Raw genomic sequence first — 22,499 nt, forward strand, 5'->3', positions numbered from 1 at the left:
GGGGAAAGGCAGACTTTGGGCACCGAGGGGCTGGAGGCAGAACACTACCTGCAGGAACAAGCATCCTGCCACCCAGGGGGAAGAAAGAGCAATCCATACCTCAGGAGAAGGCTCTTATCCTGGCTGTTAATTTTTGTGTTTTCAAACCACTTTGTTTTGTGTTGGTGATTTGCATAAGCCAAAACTTTGAGACTCACTGACTTTATAATTCAGTAGCACCCTAGCAGGTCTCTAGCTGTCAGCCTCATTTTCATGGCTTGGGTGGGTGGGTGAGTTTAACCTCTACCTGATATGTCATGACCCTGAACTTCTCTCTTTACTCCATTCAGTCCTTTGCCCTCCATCCTTAATTTCCCATTGACAGTGAAGCCCCTGCCTCCATCAACTCAATTGTCCTATCTCTCTGTCCCTCTGCCTTCCTCTGTCCACATCTATTTTGAGCAAATAAGGTCATCCAATTGCTTTCTTTCTTTTTTCCTCCCTATGCCAGACAATTCAAGACCACTTGAAGAGGAAAAAAAAAAAAGAAAGACAACTACTTCAATCAGATGATATCGTTTGATAACAGCTGAGCTTTCTAGGCAGCAAACAAAATCAAAATTGTGTTTGGAGACCTCTTGGGTCACCTCTTTATGCTTTTGGATTTTCCTTTCATTTCATGCAAATCTCTTTGCATCCATTCTTAGCTGGAAACTCGCCACCATTACAGTGATAGCTAATAATAGCTGAGGCAGCATTTTGAAAATTTGTTCTATAAAATACTAGTTTCATATGCTCTTGGAATTTTGCAGCAACTAGGAGAAAAGAATGTAAATTGATTTCAGAGTTAAATAAGTCAAAGAGCTTCTGAGGTCATTTAAATAGGTTCTTTTCCACACAACTTCTCAGAGCCTTCAATAGTTTACTATAGCATATTGTAAATCATAAACAGGAATTGAGTATGTGGCATTTCCCAGAATTCTTTCACTAGAGATCCTTTCTTAATAGATAGAACCTGTTGTGGGACCATTTTGGAAATTCTAGCTTAAGGCATTATCCTTTACCTGGAATTACCTTTGAAAGATTAAAAAACCTTCTAAACACAGTAATCCCTCTCAAGTACTCCTTGAAAGAATATTTTGGAGCAGGGCCATCTCCATCTAGCTCCCGTAAATCATACCCTTTGGCAGCTGCCTCCATACAAGCCAGGCCTGGTCTAAAACTAATTTGGGGATTCAATCTAAAAAGACTCATGGCCAGATCAGTAATCTCAGACATGGCAACTTTCTCAGACTCTCAACGGCCTCTCCCTCCCATCAAAAAATAATAACTGTGATTTGTGTCTCTTCCATGTTGTACAATGTAAGGAAGTGTAATAAAGATGAGGATGTTTTGGGCAATAACTGTGGACTGGCTAGCCCTTGGAAAATACCCCCTGTCCATTTAAGCATTTCTTTTCACAATTTTAGACTAGTTCTTGGGCAGAGCTTTATTGCTATTGCCCACATGGCTAGTCATTATAAATACTTGATTCCAAGGAATTCTCTTGGTGAGGTCAACTACCTGCGAGGAAGCCTCCCCTGCAAAAGTGTACCAAGTGGAAAGGTGGATTACATATGCCATCACATATCTAAAGAGGAATTGCATGCTGATTCCCTAAATATAGAGAGTTCTTCTGCATATATTGAATTCATTATTTTTAACTCATTGTTTTTAAGCAACGTCTATATGGGAGGTATTCTGCTAGGTTCTTTAGGGGAAACACAAGAAAAGAATTGGGCGGTTTGCCCCTATGGACCTTACAAACCATGGGGAGAAATAAGACACAGCTGTCACTGAGCCACCAGGAAGAAAGTGCAAGTACGGTAGGCATTCAGAGAAAGGTGACAGACTGCAAGGAGAGGAAAGGGTGCTTCAACTTGGGGGGCTCAAGGAAGACTTTGTCGAGAAGGTGACCTTTGAACTGGCCTAAGAAGAGGCAGTAGGCTATGGATATGGGAAAAATTAGAGTAAGGGATGGCAAGAGAGCCAGGCTGAAAGAACAGAAAGCACAGAAAGAATTAGGCATACCTTCATTTACTGGGGTCTCCCACATGCTGGGTGCAGTGCATATTCTGTATCATTTAATCCTCATTATCACACAAGGTAGATATTATTGAAGGTGTGAAAACTGAAGCTAGAAGTATTCTGTTGGATGAGGAAACTAAGACTCAGAGGGGATAAGTAACTTGCTCCGGGATTCGAAGGTAGTAGTGAGTGGTGATATGGGACCTGACCTCACATTATGGTCTCAGACCTTTTGGTTCCGCTGGGACTGGCTGCACAGGTGGGTGTAGCTGAGAAGCAGGTGGTCCACATTGATTACCTGCAGGGTTCGGAATGGGAAGAAGGGCTTGGCGGAGACCAGGTCTTAGGAAGGGTTTGAGCCGCAGTCTGACATATGAGAGCATGATCGAGTGGACAGCAGTGAGCTTTTGGATAAAAAACATACCCCTACTTGAACATTTTACCATAAAAAAAGTCTATTTTAATAAAACAACATACTTATTCACAGGTACTGGGCAATATCACAACACCTGCAAAGTTTTCCTACCCTTGGAGTCCCTTTCGTCCCCCCTTAATCACTCAGGTGCCCTAGAACCTAAACTGGAGCAACAAATTGGGCAGTACCCTAATTCCTCCTCCATCCCAAACCCATCAGAATTTCATCCACTCATTCATTCATTCATTCACTCACCCATTCATCTGACAACAGCCAATCTGTACTGGATTCTACACTTGGCCCAGGGCCAAGAGGGAGACAGAGAAATAAAACAGACAAAATGATAAGAGATGTGGTGGGTGCCCAGGTTCTGTGGGAGCTGAGGAGAAGGCATCTCCCTTATCCTTGAGAAGAGAGGGCAGACTTCTCAGAAGGCAGTGTTTTACTTGCCTTCTTCCTGGTTCCCAAAATAACAACCTGATGCTAGTGTGTTCATTTAACAATAATTGAGCACCTGTTCTGTAAGAAACATTTTGTTAGACTGGGTAGGTCAGTAAGCATCACTTTTCTTGGAGATTGTATTTGCTTCCGTAACATGACCTTTCTAAGGACGCAAACGAATGACCTTGGAGGTGGTATCTTGTTGACGTTATGTCCCAGACGTGGGCAGATGTCCTCGTATCTCCTCACAGATACTGCATCTTCTTGGAAGAACAATCTCTAATTTTTTCTTAAAGTTAAAACCCACTTATTTTTCATCTGCAGATATTCAAATTTCCTACCATTCTCACTCTGGGAAATTATTTCCCAATAAATTGAACTTGGCTTCCTTCCTAAAAATACTGTGCATTAAAATGTAGAAAGTTAGTTCAAAAGAAAACATAAATTTGGTTGATGCAACAGATGAATTAAAAGGAGAAGAAGCCTTTCCACTAACGGCAGTGTACAGAGCTGGTGATCTGCGCTCTTGGAGATAAAATATTTCAGAAAACATGTAGGTAGGTACATAGATAGATTTCCTGACTGATATCTTGCCAGAAGAGGTGGGGGGTGGGGAACTGCCTGCACTATAGAATCCTTAACTCATTGCAACTTAGCAGAAGCCATCTCAGGGAAGATAACTTTATCACTAAAATCAATCTTTGTTCATTTGTATAGGGGAGGGGGAAGGTAGAAAAAGTTGTGATAACAAGGCCAGAAACTTACAATGACCTTCTCTTTAGTGAAATTAAGACTACTGTATCAAGCCCCATGGTCAAGCTGAAAAACTAATCTCCTACATAGATCCTGGTGTCCTAAATTAGGCATGTGGCTGAGTTTTGAAATAAAAACATTTTCAAAGAAACAAAGCAACTAAAGGTCACATAGTCTAACCAGTCATTTGATGTTCTTAGTTGCAGTGAAATAGTCCAGTTCTTTTTCAAAGAGAAATTGAATTACAGAATACTGTTCAGCAGCATTTTTTTCCATTGTCCAAGGTAATATCCTCTGAAAATATAATGTCCAAGATAATATCCTCTGAAAAAAATAATGCCACAAATCTAGTTTTTGGATCTTTGCCCTTTTCATTACATTTTAATCCTTACTTGAATGAATGAGACTGTGTTATATACACCAATATATCAAACAGTATAGGTTCACGTGCATATAGCAAACAACTCAGATTAATGGAGGATTATGTCAAATGGAAATTTATCTTTCTCTCAGGTACACAAGGTCCAAAGGCTGCTGGTACCTGATATATATGGTAGATCCATGATATTTCAGGATCCAATCCCCTTCCACCCTCTGTTCTATCATCCCAGTATATGCTATTTAACCTCAAGGATAACCATAGTACAAGATCGTTGCTGCTGAAGCTCCAGGCTCCAGGAAAGAGGAAAGGCCAAAAAAGATTTCCCCCAACTGTTTGTTTTCTTTTTAAGGAACTTCCCCTGAAGTCCCACCAACTAAAATCTGCCCCAAACTCAGTTACATGGCTACAGCAGGCTGCAAGGGAGTTTGGAAATGTAGCTAGATGTCTGTTGCCTCCAATAATTTAGGTACTATATCATTATGAATTGGAAGGAGAATGCATACTGGATAAGCAACTTGCCGTTTCACCACAACAGGAAAATCTCACTTTCATACAACTGTATGAAAGCTGATGCCATGCATACAACAGGGAAGGCTGAGAATGGAGCAAGGTATGTGAGGAAGATTGAAACCCCATGTTAAAGTTTGAGATACCTATTAGACATCCACTTGGAGAAGTTAAGAAAGCAGGAGACCAGGTAGTCTAGAGCTTGGGAAAGATGTCAGGGATATAGATATAAATTTAGGAGTCAATCAGATATAAGTGATACTGAAAGCTACAGAACTGAATGAGAATACCTGGATAACTGATAGAGAAGAGGAGGCCAAGGATTGGGTCCTGTGAACTCCAAAGAAGCAGCAGTCTAAGAAGAAGCAAGAAGCCCAGCAAAAAAGGCAGAGGAGTGGCCCATGTGTAGGAGGAAAACCAGGAGAGATTGGTGTCCCAGAAGCCACCTGAAAACATGTTCCAAAGAGGGAAAAAAAGATGATAGCATCATTGAATTGCCTGGCCCAATGAGATGAGAGAATTGTGGTAATGGAATAATACAGAGTGATGGATAGTGACATCATCATCGTGGCAACATGAGACATCCCAGAAAAAGTCTCTCCACAGGAACAACTAATAAAAGGACAAACCCCACTTGCTCAAAATTTCGAAGGATGATAGAGATAGTAGAAGAACTCCAGACATGCTGTATCAAAAGTAAAAAAGGTAGGTCTTATGACCAGGACCCACCAGTTAGGACCCTCCCCCTCACTTGGTCCCTCACACCTTGAGAGCGATGCAGAGGCAGCCCAGCTCACAGACCTCCATAGAGCCATTCACAGCAGTGGGCTAAAATACTACCCATATCCAGGCACAGGGACCCAAGTCCGCAAAGAGCCAGGGCAGAAAACAAGCAGCTGACGAGTGTGGCATGCAAAAGGGCCCACAGAGAATAAAAGAAGCTGTGGCAGAACTGTTGGCAAAAGGTGCATATATCAATCCATTCCTGATTGTTGAATCACCTATACCAAAAACGGACTTTTTTGGATTGACCCATTCTGGCTCCCCAGGGAAGGATACATAAATGGAGAAGGAACTGGAGTCATAAAAACAAAGCCTCATGGGGTGTATGGGGTGTGTGGGGGTGGGGAGGTGGGGGTGGATAAACAAACTGCTATAAGGCAGGATAGGTCCCAAAACTGAAAAATAGAATGAAAAGTTGGCACTGAATGAGGGAGAGAATTTAAACAAATCGTAGCTGCTGAGGAGAAAATTCTATACAAGAACAAACAGATCAGATCAGAATTCCTGGAAAAGGAACAGAGGAGGGAAACTTTCTCCTGGAGATTAAACAATTGCACATTAAAAGGCAGTCTTAAAAGTTGTACCATGTGTCCAGAGAAAGAATCAGGTTGGAAGACCTGAGAAAATCTGAACAAACACAGGCTACTTTAAAGGTATGAAATAGGTTGGACCAAGCATCAAAGAAGAGCTTTAACATGTACCCAATCAACAATAAAACCCCAGTCAAGAGGGAGAAACTGACCTTCAGATTAGCACATCAACATAATGAGGTACCCAAACAAGCAAAATATATAAACCATACTTAAAAACAGGAAGATACAGCTCAGTTAGGAAAACAAATGAAAACCTAAGAGGAGACTCAGACTTTGGGCCAACTAATCATAGAAATTCAAACAGATCTTCTAAATGGATTCAAAGAGTTGAAGGAAAATATAGCTGGAAATAAACTAATTGTGGATATAGAGCTAAAGATATTAAGACAATGTGGGAGCAAAAACAAGAATTAGAAAATTTAAAGGAAACAAAAGTTATAGGAATGAAAGGCACAATAACGGAGATTGAAATTACACTAGAGTCATACAGCAGCATATGTGATGGGCAGAAGAAAGAATCAGTAACCTAGAAGATGAAACAATTGAAAATCATACAGTCAGAAAAGATAGAGAAAAAATAAGCAGTGTCTAAAGGACTTGAGTGAAAACTTTAAGTGTACTGACATGCACATTGTGGGAGTCCAAAAAGTAGATTAAAAAGCAGCAGAAAGAATATTTGAGGAAGTAATGGCTTCCCAACTCTTATGAAAGATATAAATAAAAATATCCAAGAAGTGCAGTGTACTCCAAACAGGATAGACCCTAATCCTACTCTGGGACACTGACTAATAAGAATGTCAAATGCCAGAGGTATTCTGAAGCAGAGAGGGTTCTGAAGCAGCAAGAGAAAAGTGATTTTTCACATACTTATGAAGTGATCCTTCATAAGACTAAGTATCGATTTCTCATCAGAAACCATGGGGGCAGGAAGACAGTAGTTAATATGTTTAAGGTACTGAAAAAGCAAAAACTGCCAGCCAAAAATTCTTTTAGGTGATAAAACTTTCCTTCAAAAAATGAGTGAGAATTTAAAACACTCATAGATGGAGAGAAACAAAGTTCCTCACCAAAAGACCTGCCCAGCAAGAATTACTAAAGTGAGTTCTTCAGGTTGAAAGGAAAAGACAGGAGAGAGCGGTTTGGAGGATGTGAAGAAGCAAAGAACTTCAGTAAAGATAACTAAATGGGTAAATACGAAGCCCATAGTAATGTCTCCTCAATATATAACGCTACTCTTTAAGTCTGTAAGAGTTAAAATACAAGTGAATAAAAACAACCATATTTCCTGATAGTGGACACACAAAATATAAAAGAGGTAATGTGGAACAAAAACAGAGTAGAAACAGAGGGATATAGGAGCAGAGAACATGTATGCTATTGAAGTTCATGTAATATCTTTTCAGATTAGTAGTTAATCTATATAGGTTGTATAATACAAACCCCAGGATAACCACAAAGAAAGTATTTAAAAATATACAGAACAGAAATGAGAAAGGGTTTGGTCAGATACACCACAAAAGATCAAATTTACAGAATAGGAGACTGCAATAAGGGAAAACAGAGACAGAAAAGATATAAGACATATAAAAACCAAAGGACAAAATGGCTGACATAAGTACTGTCTTTACAGTAATAATGCTGAATGTTAGTAGAAAGACACAGATTGTCAAAATGGATAATAAAAGCAGAATCCATCTGTATGTTGTTTACAAGAGACTCATCTTAGACCAAAGACAAAAATAGGTTGAAAATGAAAGGATGGAAAAAGATAATACATGCAAGTCGTAACCAAAAGAGAGCTGTAGAAGTGAAAGTAATATCAAACAGGATAGACTTTAAGTCAAAAGTTGTTACAAAAGATCAAGAGTTGTCACTATAGATTAATAAAAGGGTCAATCCACCAAGAAAAACTGACAGTCATACATATTTAGGCACATAACCACAGTGCTCCAAAATAAATGAGGCAAAGCTGAAAAAAAAAAAAGAGCCCTTTACAATATTTGGGGACTTTAATACACCACTCTCATCAATAGACAGAACCTCTAGACAGAAGATCAATAGGGAAACAGAGTGCTTGAATAAATATGATAAGTGAATATATCTAACAATCAGACACAGAACATTAACCCCAAACAGCAGGTTAGACATTCCTTCTCAAGGGCACATGGACCGTTCTCCAGGATAGACTGCATGCTTCTTCACAAAACAAGTCTCAGTAAGTTTGAAAAGATTGAGATGACATGAAAGACCTTTTGACCAGAATAGAATGAAGCTAGAAATCAGTAATGGGCAGAGAACTGGAATTTCCACAAATGAATGAAAGTTAAATAACACACTCAAACAGTCAAGAGATCAAGAAAGATATCACAAAGAAATTAAATATCTTGAGACAAATGTAAACAAGAACATAGCATAGCAAAACTTACATGACGCACTGAAGGCAGTAACGAGAGGGAAATTTTTACACCTAAATACATATATATATATATATACACACACACACACATAGAGAGAGAGAGAGCTAAAATCAAAGACCTAGCTGCACATCTGGAGGACCTCAAAAAAGAAAAGCAAACTAAACCCAAAGAAAGCAAAGGGAAAGAAATAAAAATTAAGAGCAGAAATAAATGAAGTTGAGAATAGGAAATGATAGAAAGCATTAAGAAAACCAAAAGTTGGTTCTCTGAAATGATAAATAAAATTGACAAACCTTTAGCTAGACTGATTTTTAAAAAAAAAAGGGGGGGGAAGGATGCAAATAACTAAAATCTGTAATGAAAGCAGGAACATTACTACTGACCTCACAGAAATAAGAAGGATCATAAGAGGATATTATGACAAACTGTATGCCAACAAATTAGAGAACCCAGATGAAGTGCACGAATTCCTAGAAACATACAGGCAACCTACACTGACTCTAGAAGAATGAAAAGCTCTCAACAGACCAAATAACAGTGAAGATACTGAATCAGTCATCAGAAACCTCCCAACAACAACAACAACAACAACAACAACAACAACAAAATCAGGTGGCTTTACAGGTGAATTCTACCAGTAATTCCAAGAAGAATATATCAACCTGCTCAAACTCTTCCAAAAAATTGAAGTGGAGGAGAAATTACCTAACTCATTCTATGAGGCCGAGATCACCCTAATACCCAAAGCCAGATAAAAATACTATCAAAAAAATAAAGTTACAGACCAGTTTCTCTAATGAATGTAGATGTAAAAATCCTCAAAAAATACTAGCAAGCCAAATCTGACAGTGTATTAAAAGAATTATAATCATTATCGAGTGGGATTTACCCCAGGTGTGCAAGGGTGGTTCAGTATACAAAAAATCAATTAGTATAATACGTTAACAAAATGAAAGGTGAAAATCTATGATGATCTTGATACAGAAAATGTGTTTGACAAAATTCAACATTTTTTCTTGATAAAAACATAAGAAAAATAGGAAGAGAAGGAAACTTCCTCTACATGATAAAGGTCATATATGAAAAACCCACTGTAAACACCATACTCAATGTTGAAAGCAACGCTTTGCCCCTAGGATCTGGAACAAGATAGGATGCCTACTGCCATCACAGTTATTCAACAGTACTGGAAGTTCTTGCCAGAGCAATTAGACAAGGAAAAGAAAAGGTATCCAAATTAGAAAGTAACAAGTAAAACTTTCACTATTTGCAGAGGTCATAATCCTGTATGTAAAAAGTCCTGGGGAAAAAAAGCTACTAGAACTAATAAATGTGTTCTACAAAGTGGCAAGGTACAAGGTGAACCCACAAAAATCAGTAGTGTTTCCGTAAAACTAGTAATGAGCAATCTGAGAAGGAAGTCAGCAAAAAAAAAAATCCATTTACAATAGCAACCAAGATACTCAAATATCTAGGAATAAATTTAACCAAGTATGTAAAGGATGTATATATGGAAAACTAAAGAACTTTGCTAAAGGAAACCAAGAAAGAACTAAACGGAAGAACATTCCATGTTCATGGATTGGAAGACTAAATATTGTTAAGATGTCAGTTTGCCCAAAACAATTTAGATTCAGTGCAATCCCAATAAAATTTCCAACAGCCTATCATCAAATTTATTAGAATAGCCAAAACCATCTTGAAAAAAAAAGAATGAAATCAGAGAACTCACTAACTTTTAAGCTTATTACCAAGCTACAGTGGTCAAAATAGCATGGTACTGGCACAAGGATAGATATATAAATCAATGGAATCAAATTGAGAGTTCATAAACTGGACCCTCACACCTATAGCCAGTTGATTTTTGACAAGACTGCCAAGTCCACTCAGAGGGGAAAGAATAGCTTCTTCAACAAATGGTACTGGCAGAATTGGATATCCATATGCAAAGGAATGAAGAGGAACCTGTAACTGATACATATACAAAAATTAATGCAAAATGGATCAAAGATCTAGTATAAGAACCAAGACTATAAAACTCCTAGAAGGAAACATATGGAGGCATCTTCAAGATGTAGTGTTGGGCAATAGCTTCTTAGACTTTACACCCAAAGCACAAACAACAGAAGGAAAAATAGGTAAGTGGGACCACAACAAGATTCAAAACTTTTGTCATCAAGGGACTGTATCATAGAAGTGAAAAGACAACCTACTCGGCAGTGCAAGGGTAGTTCAGTGGTAGAATTCTCGCCTGCCCACGCAGGAGACCCAGGTTCAATTCCTGGCCCACATACTTCTCAAACAAACAAGGAAGCAAGCAAACAAAAACCAAACAAGCAAAAATTCAACAAATGGTGCTGCAGTAAGGGGAAACGCACATGGAAAAAGAATGAGATGTGACCCCCAGCATCAGCACACCAAAGGAAAAAAGACGACCTACTCAGTGGGAGAAAATATTTGGAAGCCATATATCCAATAAGGGTTTAATATCTAGAATGTGAAAGGAAATCCTACAACTCAACAACAGAAAGGCAAATAATTTTTAAATGGCCCAAGACTTGAGTAGACCTTTCTCCAGAGAAGATCTACAAATGACTAAAAGCACTTGAAAAGATGCCCAACATCATTTGCTGTTAGGGAGGTGCAAATCAAAACCACAATGGATACCATTTCACAGCTAGTAGAATGGCTACTATTAAAAAAAAAAAACAGAAAACTACAAGTGTTGGAAATAATGTAGAGAAATAGGAACATTTATTCATTTACTGGTGGAAATGTAAAATAGTGAAGCAGATGTGGAAGACAGTTTGGCAGTTTTTCAGAAAGCTTAGTATAAAATTACCATATGACCCAGCAATCCCACTTCAAGGTATATACTGAAAAGAATTGATACCAGGGACTTGAAGAAATATTTGCATACCAGTGTTCATAGCAGCATTATTCACAATTGCCAAAAGATAGAAACAACCTGATGAATGGATAACTAAAATGTGATATATCATACAATGGAGTATTAGTGATAAAAAGGAGTGAAGTTGTTAAACTTGTGACATCATGGCTGAACCATGAAGACATTGTCTTGAATAAAATAAGCCATGCACAAAAGTACGAACACTGTATGATCTCACTGGTATGAAACAATTAGAATGAGCAAACTCATAGTGTCAGAATCTAAGTATAGGTTACGTGGGCCAGGGTGGGGTGGGAGCGAGGAGTAAATGCTTAAATTGTACAGAGTTTCAAAGTTTGTAAAGTTTTGGTAATGGATAGTGGTGGTGGTAGCACAGCATTATGAGTTTAATTAGCAGCACAGAATTATATATGTGAATGTGGTTAAAAGAGGAAATTTTAGGTTGTGAATAATGTTAATAGAATTAAAATTAAAAAAAAAAAAACGTAGGACACACTCAAGTGATAGACAGAATGAGATGCTTCAAATAAAGACTTTGGATATGATCCCGTCATTAGTGATGACAAGGTTTAGGGACTAACCAGAGGAGTGGGTAGATGTGAGCTAGAGGGAATGATAGTTGGAATTGTGGAGGTAAAGGAGCTGAGGAGCCAAGTATTGCAGGGCTCAACTATATAAAGTTGCCAAGGACAGTCACCAGAGTGATAGTGACAAGAGAGAAATAGTGAACTTCTTAAATCTTCAGGAATAGAGGAGGGTGACTAGGTAGAGGTGGTAGAGTTGAATGACTTGTGTTTTAAGGAAGGAGAAAAGTCTGGAAGCAGTGAGGAGGGAGAGGGAATGGTGTGTGAGGATTTGGAGGAGCAAGTAGCTGTCACTTTTAAAGGCCACAGGATTTAAAGGGCTTCAGCAAAAAGCTGAATTTCCATTGGAATAAGTGAGCAAATAGACCATGCAGAGATGAGGTTAAGGATACAGGAGATTTGCTGCCTTGCTCATGGCAGGAGTGGGAGACTGAGTGAAGCCAGGGATGTTCAGATCCTTTTGGAGAAGAGAGTCTGGGTGGGACTGGATGACTTAGGCAGTTCTGGCTGAAGTGAACAAGGATGTAGCATGGGATGGGATTAACCTAATGACATTTTAGAAGTTTTCATTATTGCCTCTTCTTGGGATCGTTCCCAAGGGCGGTTGGCAGTAGGTAAAGAAAGATCTGTCTTCCCAGGAAAGGGTTGCTCCAGAGACCTCCCAAATCCAGCTGGAGGCACTGTAAGTGCTTGGGGATGATTGGCCTTCCCCATTTCAGAGAGAGGTCAGCCCAGCATAGGAAGATGTTTCCTATAGGACATGCCTCGGAAGGGAGCTAGCCCCCTTCTGTGGAGAAGCCAGGGGACTCTACACCACGGTGTTCAGATGACGGACACCTTGATGCCCCTGACAGGCCCAAATCCAAGATTCCTTAGTGGTGCCTTTTAGTAAGTGGATGGTAGACATTTGTTTGCAGTCTGCTTTTAAGATTAGCCCTCTTGAAAACTTGATTTGCATTTTGGTTAAACTTCTGCCAAGATTGTAGTAGGTAGATTCCAGAGCTACAGCATCTGAAATAAAAGGCTTGTGTATTATCTGATCTAGTTCAGAGCCAAATTCTTTATTAATGTGGTTAAATATGTCAAATAGTATGTCAGATAGTTCCTGTGAAATAGACCTTTAAAAAGATAAAGAAATCATATATAGTTACCAATCCAAACTTTTACCATCATAAGATTTCTTAATTGCAGATTAATTTTATTTTTATTATTGTGCAGACACTACATGCAGGCAGAAGTAGAAAGCAAACACAAAATAAAAGGAAAGACAAAAACTGACTGTCCCTCCTGCCCCAAATTCTGTTCCTTCCTGGGAGGTAACCACTTTCAACAGTTGTTTTAAAAACATGTTTTCTTTTTCTACAAATAGGATAATGATATACGCTGTTCTATACCTGTTTTGTTTTTTTTACAAATTATATCTTAGATTACTTATACGTCTTACTTTTCCAGATCAGCACATTGAGACTCTCATCCTTTTTAGCAGCTACATAATATCCCACTGAGTGACTGTTCCCTGGTGGGTTTAATCATTTCTCTTGGATGAACATGAACAATATTTCCATTTTTCTATATTTGTCTAGTTACTACAACAGTGCTACATGGGCATTCTTGTTCCCCACATAGTAATCTCTACTGAGTAGAAGATATATAGAAGATAAATTCCTAGACATAGAAATGCCAGATCAAAAGGTATACACATTTCACATTTTGAAAGGTACTGCCAAGTTGCCTTCCAAAGTAATTCCACCAGTTTAGGGTCCCACTAACAGAGGATGAGAGAGCCTTAAACAACAAATTTAAGTAAGTCCTTTGAATAGAAATTCAAAGGTGATTTCATTACTAAGCAGATACATCTTTATAATTGAACTACCTTCTAATTTACTTGTTTTGAAACCTGAATTCTTACCAGAGTTGAGTTAAAGCCAGAGTGTAGTTGTAATCGAAATATCTGTCTCTCTACATTGAATGACAAGGCTTTTCCACCAACACAGAATATCTAATTTCCACCACAGCGTGTGTCCTTCTTACCTCAAGACCATTGATATTCCCTGCAGAAAGTCTGAGAAACACACTGCAAGTTAACTTTTTACCTTCCAATTACCAAAATAGAGAACCCTTATGTGCACAAACACCATTTCCATGTTATGTTTCATTCATTCCAAGCTAATGGTTTAAATCATTCATTTCAGCCTTCATAATGAGAAGAATTTTCTGGCACTTGAACAGTTGCCCTCTGGAAGGCTGATCCTCATCCGAAAAATAAATGTATTGGACTCAACTGGTATTAACCCCATTACTACTTAGAAATGTATTCTTATAAACGTTTCCTTGGAGCTGGATCTTAGGAAGACAGCAGCCTAGTTAGTCAGTGTGCATAACCAGTCTAACCAGCTAGTGACTGGCATCGGATCTGTCCAGTGGACCAAACCAGCTGTGTGGATGAAGCCACCGTCTTCCTGAAGACCAGGACCAAGGAAGTCTTCTAATTAGAATACATCCAGCTTTTCAAATCTCATTGCATCTCATTTTTATGATCTCTAAACAGCAAGTGGTAAAAGTAAAAAGATTGAGCCTAGCAAGAAAAGGCAGATTTTGCCACAATGCTTATGTAGATGGATGGCATTGAGTGTCAGAAAAAGGCAAAATATGAATGATGCTTTTTGTCTATTTCTGACATCCCAGGCGCGGCAAAATGTTAAGTCAGCTTCCTCAGTCAAACTTGAATACTGTTATTATAAATTAATGTAATTTCCCCCCATGAAGCTTTCTCTTAAAAAATAAAAAAGTGGGACTATGTTACACCGAGAGGGTGGCATGTTCAATTAAGTGCGATAAGTTTCTCTTTTGATTAAATCTGAAATGACCCAAATCGTCTCATTTTAGTCATGGCCCTCTAAACCTTCAGTCATATTTAGTTAAGCAGTCCTCGGCCCATATTGGCCCTTTCAAATGATATTTACAGGCACTAGTTTACAATGTGCAGTTGAGGATTAAAAGAAAAATAGAGGTGCCTGCCCATGCAAAAAAAAAAAAATAGAACTCAAATTAATTAACGATTTCTAGACATATGAAATCCAGGTAATATAAGATGATGTACATACATGAAATAGAGGCTACTACTAAATAAAAGTTAGCCAAATCTAAACTCTTCCACTTAGCATCAAGATGAGTAATTGGATGATGTATCAGCTTATTGTAAGGAAGAACTTTTTTGTTAGGTTCTGTCTTTCTTATATGTAAGTCATACTAATCATTCAACAAATATTTATGGAGCACCCACTATTTGACAGGTGCAGTGAATAAATCAAAACCCCTACCCTAATTAATAGATTATAACTGAGTCATAACCCAAGTATGGCTTTGGACAAACTGACTCTGAAGAGATGTTTTCCACCCATGAGGTGGTAGTGGGCTAAATGTTGGCAAGTCTTCCTATATGGGGCCTACTTTTGTAAAGTGATTATTATTTTATCTCTTAGATATCCATAGGGTGCAAGGGATGGGGACAGAAGGAATATGTTCATACCTTGTACCTGCAACCCCTACCTGGCATCTGTGTAAGACAAAGCATTCCTGTCCTTGAGGGTCCCAAAGGCTAACTGGGTAGAGGGAAAGGGTCAGTAAAACACTTGAACACCCTAGGATACCTTCCTGTGATAGGAAAGACATCATGAGCCCATGATAGAGAAAAGTACCACGGTGTCTTGCCAGCCCAGGGAAAGGACTCCAGGAAAGCTTCCTGCTGGAGGAAATGCCTAAAACAGAATCTTAAAGAGGAATGAGGCATGCAAATAAGAAGGGTAGAGCATTCCATGTCATGTGAAGGGTAATTTGGAGGTGGAGGAGATGCCATTGAAAACTGGGAGATGAATTAACAGGCTGTAGCTGACATCCAGGAAGGAGAGTTCCAAACTAAATCAAAGCAGTGGGAAAGGAAAAAGAGGGAAAAATTCAATACAGCATTCAAAGGTGGAGTCAACAAGACTTGGTAACTAATTAGATGTGGGGAAAACAGAGCCCTCTAGGATGGCTGGAAAAACTAGGTGTGTGGACATCACCAATAGAAAATACAAGGCAAAAGATCAGATTCCTAGGAAGAAAGCTAGTCTTCGAGCCATGTTGAGTGTAATTGCCAGAGAGACTTCTAAGTGAAGGTGCTCAGAAATCAGTCAGGTAAGAGAAGAGGATCTGGCTGAAGGTATGAATTTGGGAGTTACATTCAGATTCATTGGGTTCTTTGGGGGAGAAGCTGAGGGTTGGAGAAAGAGAGCGAGAAGGGAGGGAGCCCTGAGAAATAGTGACATTTAATTGGGGGAGTGGTCTTCTTAAAGCACTAAGGTGCAGGTAGAGAAAGAAGAAAACCAGGAGAATATGAGCTCTTGAAAATCAAAAAGGATTTCAGAGAGAGGGACAGGAATATCTGATGCCACAGAGAGATCAAATCACCTTGAGGTGAAAAGTAGCTGAAGGTCAGTTCAGTGGAGAAGTGCCAGTGGATACCAGATGCAGGAATGAAGGAGGGAGCACGGGAACAGGAAGGTCACAGAGCACCAGCTCAGCCAGTCTCACAAGGGGCCTGGCTGGGAAGGGGCTGCCAGAGAGGGCAGCGCCAAGAAGAAGCCTGAAGTCAAGAGAAAAAAGTGTCCTAAGTTGAGAGAGACTTATCATGATTAGATGCCGAAGGAACAGGGAAAGATTAAAAATTGAATGTGACTTATTAGGCAGAGTCCCTGGGGAGACAAGAAATTGGAAATAAATTTTTTAAAAGACAAAAGTGTCAGTCTTTAAGATGCCCAATTTGTGATAAACACTGAAAGCCTTCCAAAATATTTATAAAAACACGCTCATGTTTCCAATGATAACGTGCCTCTTCTAGGGCGGATGACAGCATGCTTTCACATTTGGACAGTACCGTCCTTCACATGCTGACCCTAAGGTCATTTGAGGGAACATTATTAAAGAAAGCCTTAATAAGAATAACTGGCTGCATTGGGTGATGGGTTTGGCCACCTCTTGAGATGAATTTACATATGCCATTCTCATTAATTATAGAAACTAGTCCTATGATTGTGTCTATTGACAAAATACAGTGAAAATTAAATCATGCTAATGATCTCTATTATGTGGTTTATTCACATAATATTTACTGAAGACATTTTATAAAATGCTTTATTATAATTGTTTAATTTCCATTAATATCAATATAGTCTTGTAAGTGGCTTACATGATGCTTTACGAAATTAAAAACAGTAATTTAGATGTTATACTTCAAAAACAGATTTAGGAAAAAATGAAATTCCATGTCCTGTGTGATTTTTTGTTGTTCTTTAAAATGAAAGTATTATTTTTAATGGTTCGCTTTTAAGGTTAGAAATCAGGTCAAATACTATTAGGTGAATAAGCTCTCTGACAGTTTATAGAATGCAAAAGAGTTTATTCCTTCAAGCTGCTAAGCAGCATCTTGTATCAGGAAGGTTCACTGTTCTCTGAGCTTCCACCCCTTCCCAGGAAGCCCCCGCCATCAGAGCATAATCCTGAATCCATGTCACTTGTCTTTCTCCAGCTCCAGGCTGTAAACTCGACAAGGGCACCGACTGGATCTGTCTTACTCTGCAAACACTTAGCACCATGTTGGTATATAGCGTGAGTTTGGAAATATTTATCAGTGAAACATTGTTATTTATACTGACCAGAAAGGAGGCTCGTACAGCCCAGTGGAGCTGATCAAAGTGAGAGCTTCACTGCAATTCAGTAAATGCATATGACACACCAAGTATTATTCAAGGGCATGTTGAGGGATACAAAGATGGCGGTGAGAAGGCCCCTTCCCTAGAGGAACTTCCCATCTAGGGGGACAACTGATGTGCCACTCTGCCTTCCACCTGCAGGACATTAAGCCCCAGCCCACTCCATTTCCTCCAGAAAGTTTGGGGCTTTCACAGGTGGTCCCCTTCCACTGGCCATGGGTTTGAGTGGTACCGCAACGATTTACTGCAGGTCATTGACTAACAAGAAGCATATGAAAGAGTTATAACTTCATCCACTTACCTAGAGATCACAAAACAAGGATTTAATGAGCCCTGGTGGGTACTGGGGATACATCAGTGAGCAGAGACGATAAAAAAATTTCTGCCATCATGGAGCTTGGCTGCTTGCTAGTAGAAACAACTAATAAATAGTAATAATGATACAGTATATTAGAAGATGATGAATATTAGAGAAAATAAGCCAGGAAACAGGGCCAGAGAATATTGGAGAGGGGAGTTTCACATTTAAATAGGCTGCTCAGTGGGAAGCTGACTTTTCTTATATTTTTTAGTAGAGAAGCTGTAGGTTTAGAGAACGATCGTGCATAAAAAATACTAAATTCCTGTATACCAACCAATTATTAACACCTTTCATTAGTGTGGTACATTTGTTATAGTTAGTGAAAGAACATTTTTATAATTGTAGTACTAACTATTTGAAGAAACCTGGAAGAAGGTGAGAGAGTGAGCTCTGTGGATCCCTGCGGAGAAAGCCTTCCAGAAAAAGGAGCAGCAAATGTGAAGCCTTGAGTGGGACAGTGCAATGTTTTCAAAGAACAATAGAGAGGCCAGCATGGCTGGAGCAGAGGGAGCGAGGACAAGGGGACGAGGTCAGGGTGGGCCAGGGGAGTCTCACAGCCTTACAGGTGGTTCTGAGGACTTTGTCTTTCAGTTTGAGCTGGTGAACGTTGGCAGGATTTTGCACAGAGAAGCAACATGATTTGATTTACATGAACAAGATCAGCTAGCCTGGTGTACAGAGAGGTAAGAGTGGAAGGGGGAGACCAGTAAAGGGGCTAGTGGAATCGTTCCAGCAAGACCTGGCGGTCACTGGGACAGGAAACGTGGAGAAAAGTGGTCACATTCTAAAACCGTATGAAAGTAGAGACACCATATTGTGATGGCTGGCTTGAGAGGTGTGAGAGAAAGAGAGGAGTCCAGCATGATCCCAAGGTCAGAGTTTGTTTATTGCCACATCATTTCCATTGCAAGCCTTCTCAGCATGACAGTGGCCTGTCTGCCTGACTTGAGTCTCCATTCCCAGAAAAAAAGTCAAGGGAGAAACAGGAGGAAAGTTCAGCTTTTGAAGCTACCTACCAACCCATACACTTCAAAGAAAGAGACAGGAAAGGCAGAACTGAAAACACAAAAATAGATTTTTTTTTAAAAAACTTTCAAATTTTCCCTTCCCTTTCTTTTTTTCTTTCCTTCCCCCTGAACCATGGCCTGTTCTCAGAAGTGTGTGCTGCCTCTCCCTTTGCATCTGCACATCTTTTGTCCAGTCCTTTCTGGATTCCCGATGCTCGAAATTGTCCGTGGTGGCCAGGAGCTAATCTGATTGCCAACCTAAAGGGTTTCCTTTAGTTCTTCCTATTACAGGCCCAGTCATAGAGATGTGAAGGAATTTCCAGGGGTTCTTTTAATTCATTGACAACAGAAAAGAAGCGAAAGCCATTTCCTTTCAGCCAGCAGACTGTCCAAAGGTTATTTGGTGATGCAGTTTGGAGACCTCTGCTTTACAGAAGTGATGTGGTCAAGGGTTTGATTCCTGTTTGTTTTTCAGAATTCTTTCTTATTCACCTTAGGCCCTTATGCTTTTGATCTTTTCCTTCCTTACCACCCACTCAATGCACACTCCTGAGAACAGTCAGCTGGCATTCTTTTGCAAATTTTAAACCGAGCTAAACTATATTAAAATTATGTATGAGGTTTTGACGTAGGTGTCTCACGATTTGAGCAGAGTTTGCTATTTTTGAGATTTTAAGTATACAAATATCTGTAACTATATAAAAAGATAACACTTCAAGGATTGATACCACAACAAAATATATTTTTTAAGGTCACCTTAAAGCATATTAAAAATCACTCCTTCGCTCACCTTGAAAAGTACTCAAAAGTGTCTTGAATCTTTGTCACCAGTGAGGCACAAAGCCTACTGCTGTTTCTTAGATCTGTCCCATCTCTTTCACCCCACATGACAAGGTAGAACCCATGTCTAAAAGAGCTGATCTAAGCAATTCCTTTACCACCAGGGTCCTCTGCATCTAAGGCTGTTAAGCATCCTTCCATTTTAAATAACCTTATTTTCAGTAGCTCCTGGGAAGAGTTTCTTGCCATTCCCTTCCATAACAATAACACTTTCTGAGTAACAGTGCCTGTATAACTTACTGTAATGTCAGAGACCATCTAAACACTTGATGTTTATAAACTCATCGAAACTCCCAACAAGCATATGAGATAGGTGTTCTTGTCATTCCTATTTCACAAATTCTGAAACCAAGACACAGGAAAAGACTTGTGCATCAGGCCTTTCATTTGAGCCAATGCAAATCCAGGGCTCCTTGCCTTCATTCTGACCTCATTTTGATCACCATCTTTCAGTTTTAAGATTACAAAGGTATCAATGCTTAAGACACAGAATGCTAACTCCATTACCTTGACTTCCTCAATTTCAGGAAGATATAAAATGATCATTTTCCTAATGGGTTGATCTTGGAGTGCTTTGTGAACCCTGAGCAATAACCCAACAAGGCCCTGGGATGCTTTAACTATTTAGGTCAGGATGTGGCTGATTCTTCAGCCCTGCTTGTGTGAATTAAGAGAAAATGCCAGCAGTGCTCATAAAGTAACTCAGGTTCATGTCAATCTTGCCCTGAGCTTTTGGTTTGTTTGTTTTTCTTTTTCCTTTTACCGACAGAGTTCATCCAGTGCTGGGCACTGTAATAAACCCTTTACACACATTTTCTCATTTAAGCTTTATGTTTAATTCATGGCCAGTACCACTGGAATCTCTGTTTAATGGACAGGAAAACCCAAACCCAGAAACATTCAGCTACACACCAAAAGTCACCTGGCAAAGCCCGTAAGAGAACCAGAACTTGAACCCACATCTACCTGCTTCTAAATCACATCCATTTAATGGCAGTGCTCTACTGCCCTCCGTCCCACCATCGCACCTCCCCACTCACACACTTACATGCACACACACCCTGCTTGGTGTTCTCCCAAGTTGGGCTGAACAAGTCTTAAAAAGAGCTAAACATAAGAGAAAATAAAGCTCATCCCTCCTATTTTCCAGTAGCATTGAAGGTTTGAGGTCCTGCTGCAGTGAGGAACACAGGACACACAGATTAGAAAATGCTCACTGACTTGTGAAAATATTTAGAACTTACAAAGCCCCAGTCCGAGAATCATTTCTGACCCTTGGAGAATTTGGGGAAACCAGTTCATGAATGACAGTGGCCAAACCATGACATCATTTGAGGATCCCTTTTAATACCACTTCTCTCTGGCATACTACTAAGCTCTGAAAAGACTCATCACCACAGACACTATGTGATTAGCTGGACTCTCTCAAATATTTTCTCTGCCATGATTCATGACTTTGGGACATTACTTGAATGGGTTATTATTTCAGGTATTATTTCTACACGCTTATTTTTTTCCTCTTCTGTATACTTTCTTGCTTATTTTTAATATATAACTTTAAAATAATTATTGGTCATCTTTATTTTGTAGAGTTACATAATGTTCTGTGTTCTAAAGATCACCATGAGACCATCGTCTCCTGTAAAGTTTTAGGATCTCCTTTTTCCTCTTCTGGGCTTTTCCCCAGATGGATTTGAGGACTTTTGCAATTGCCTTCCACAGGAGGTAACCCCTCTTGAGGCTTAAGACTGCAGAGTACTGAACATAATCTGCTTATCGAGTCCCCCAGCTACTAGATTTGACAGCCAAGAAATGTCTTGCATCTGTACTACCAGCCTCCTGACAACCGCAACCACCTGCCAGCTTCCTCCTTCCTGGGAGTCCTTCTTTCCCCCCCCCCCCTTATATCTTTTATTGTTCCCTTTTACCTCTTTTTCCTAGTCCCGGGAGCTTTTTTCCTTTCCCTTTATTTTCCAGAATTTTCCCCTAGGAGATTTTACAGAAACAACAAATCAATTCAAAGTACCTTCCAGAATGGTGAACCTGATTTGACCTTCCTGTAGCTTTGCAGCATCACTCAAAGCTCCAGGATGGACATCATGCCCAGCACCTCATCCTTCCTGCTCATTCCTCATGTAGCCCCAACCACACGCTGACCTACTTTACTCCAGATCAGCTTTCTTTGAGAGTTTCTCAATGGTTCATATCCACTGCCTAGACTAAGGTACTTATATCCCAGAAACTGCCTTTGCAGTAGCAAGATATGTGGCTTTGTGACTAACAGAGCTTGTGAACAGAAAGAGCACCATCCTTTGTCACCATTCCCATCAGCGTGAGCTGATTGTACTCTGGTTTACAGCGTCTGTCACTCCCACACAGTTGCACAAGGTGCCACTAGGACCACACCCCATGCTCTCCACCTACAAGGAGACAAAGTGGTTGCCAACCTGCCATGTCCCATCCTGGGAGCAGAGACTCTCCAGGAGAAATATTTTCATTTGGTTTTGTTTGGGTTTGTTTTTGGTCTAACTAGAAAAGTAAAATGAGATCCCCTGTTAGTATGCCGCTAGGGAACACAACCAATGAGAAATGCCTAATGGGAATACTGTAGAAGTTGTTGTGTTTGAGGACCTATCATATCTGACTCTATGTAATTATCAGTCAGTTTAGAATAAAAATCTTTTATACCTTAAATGTTCCCAGAGAAGA

General features: G+C 39.6%; 1 protein-coding gene across 5 annotated transcripts in view; it reads left to right on the forward strand.

The window, feature by feature from the left end:
* The window catches only part of SLC24A2 (solute carrier family 24 member 2), a 284,459-nt gene that overhangs the window by 207,637 nt on the left and 54,323 nt on the right, over nt 1–22,499 (forward strand). The window lies entirely within an intron of this gene.

The sequence above is a fragment of the Tamandua tetradactyla genome, chromosome 2, assembly GCF_023851605.1.
Source record: "Tamandua tetradactyla isolate mTamTet1 chromosome 2, mTamTet1.pri, whole genome shotgun sequence".
NCBI classification, from domain to species: Eukaryota; Metazoa; Chordata; class Mammalia; order Pilosa; family Myrmecophagidae; genus Tamandua; species Tamandua tetradactyla.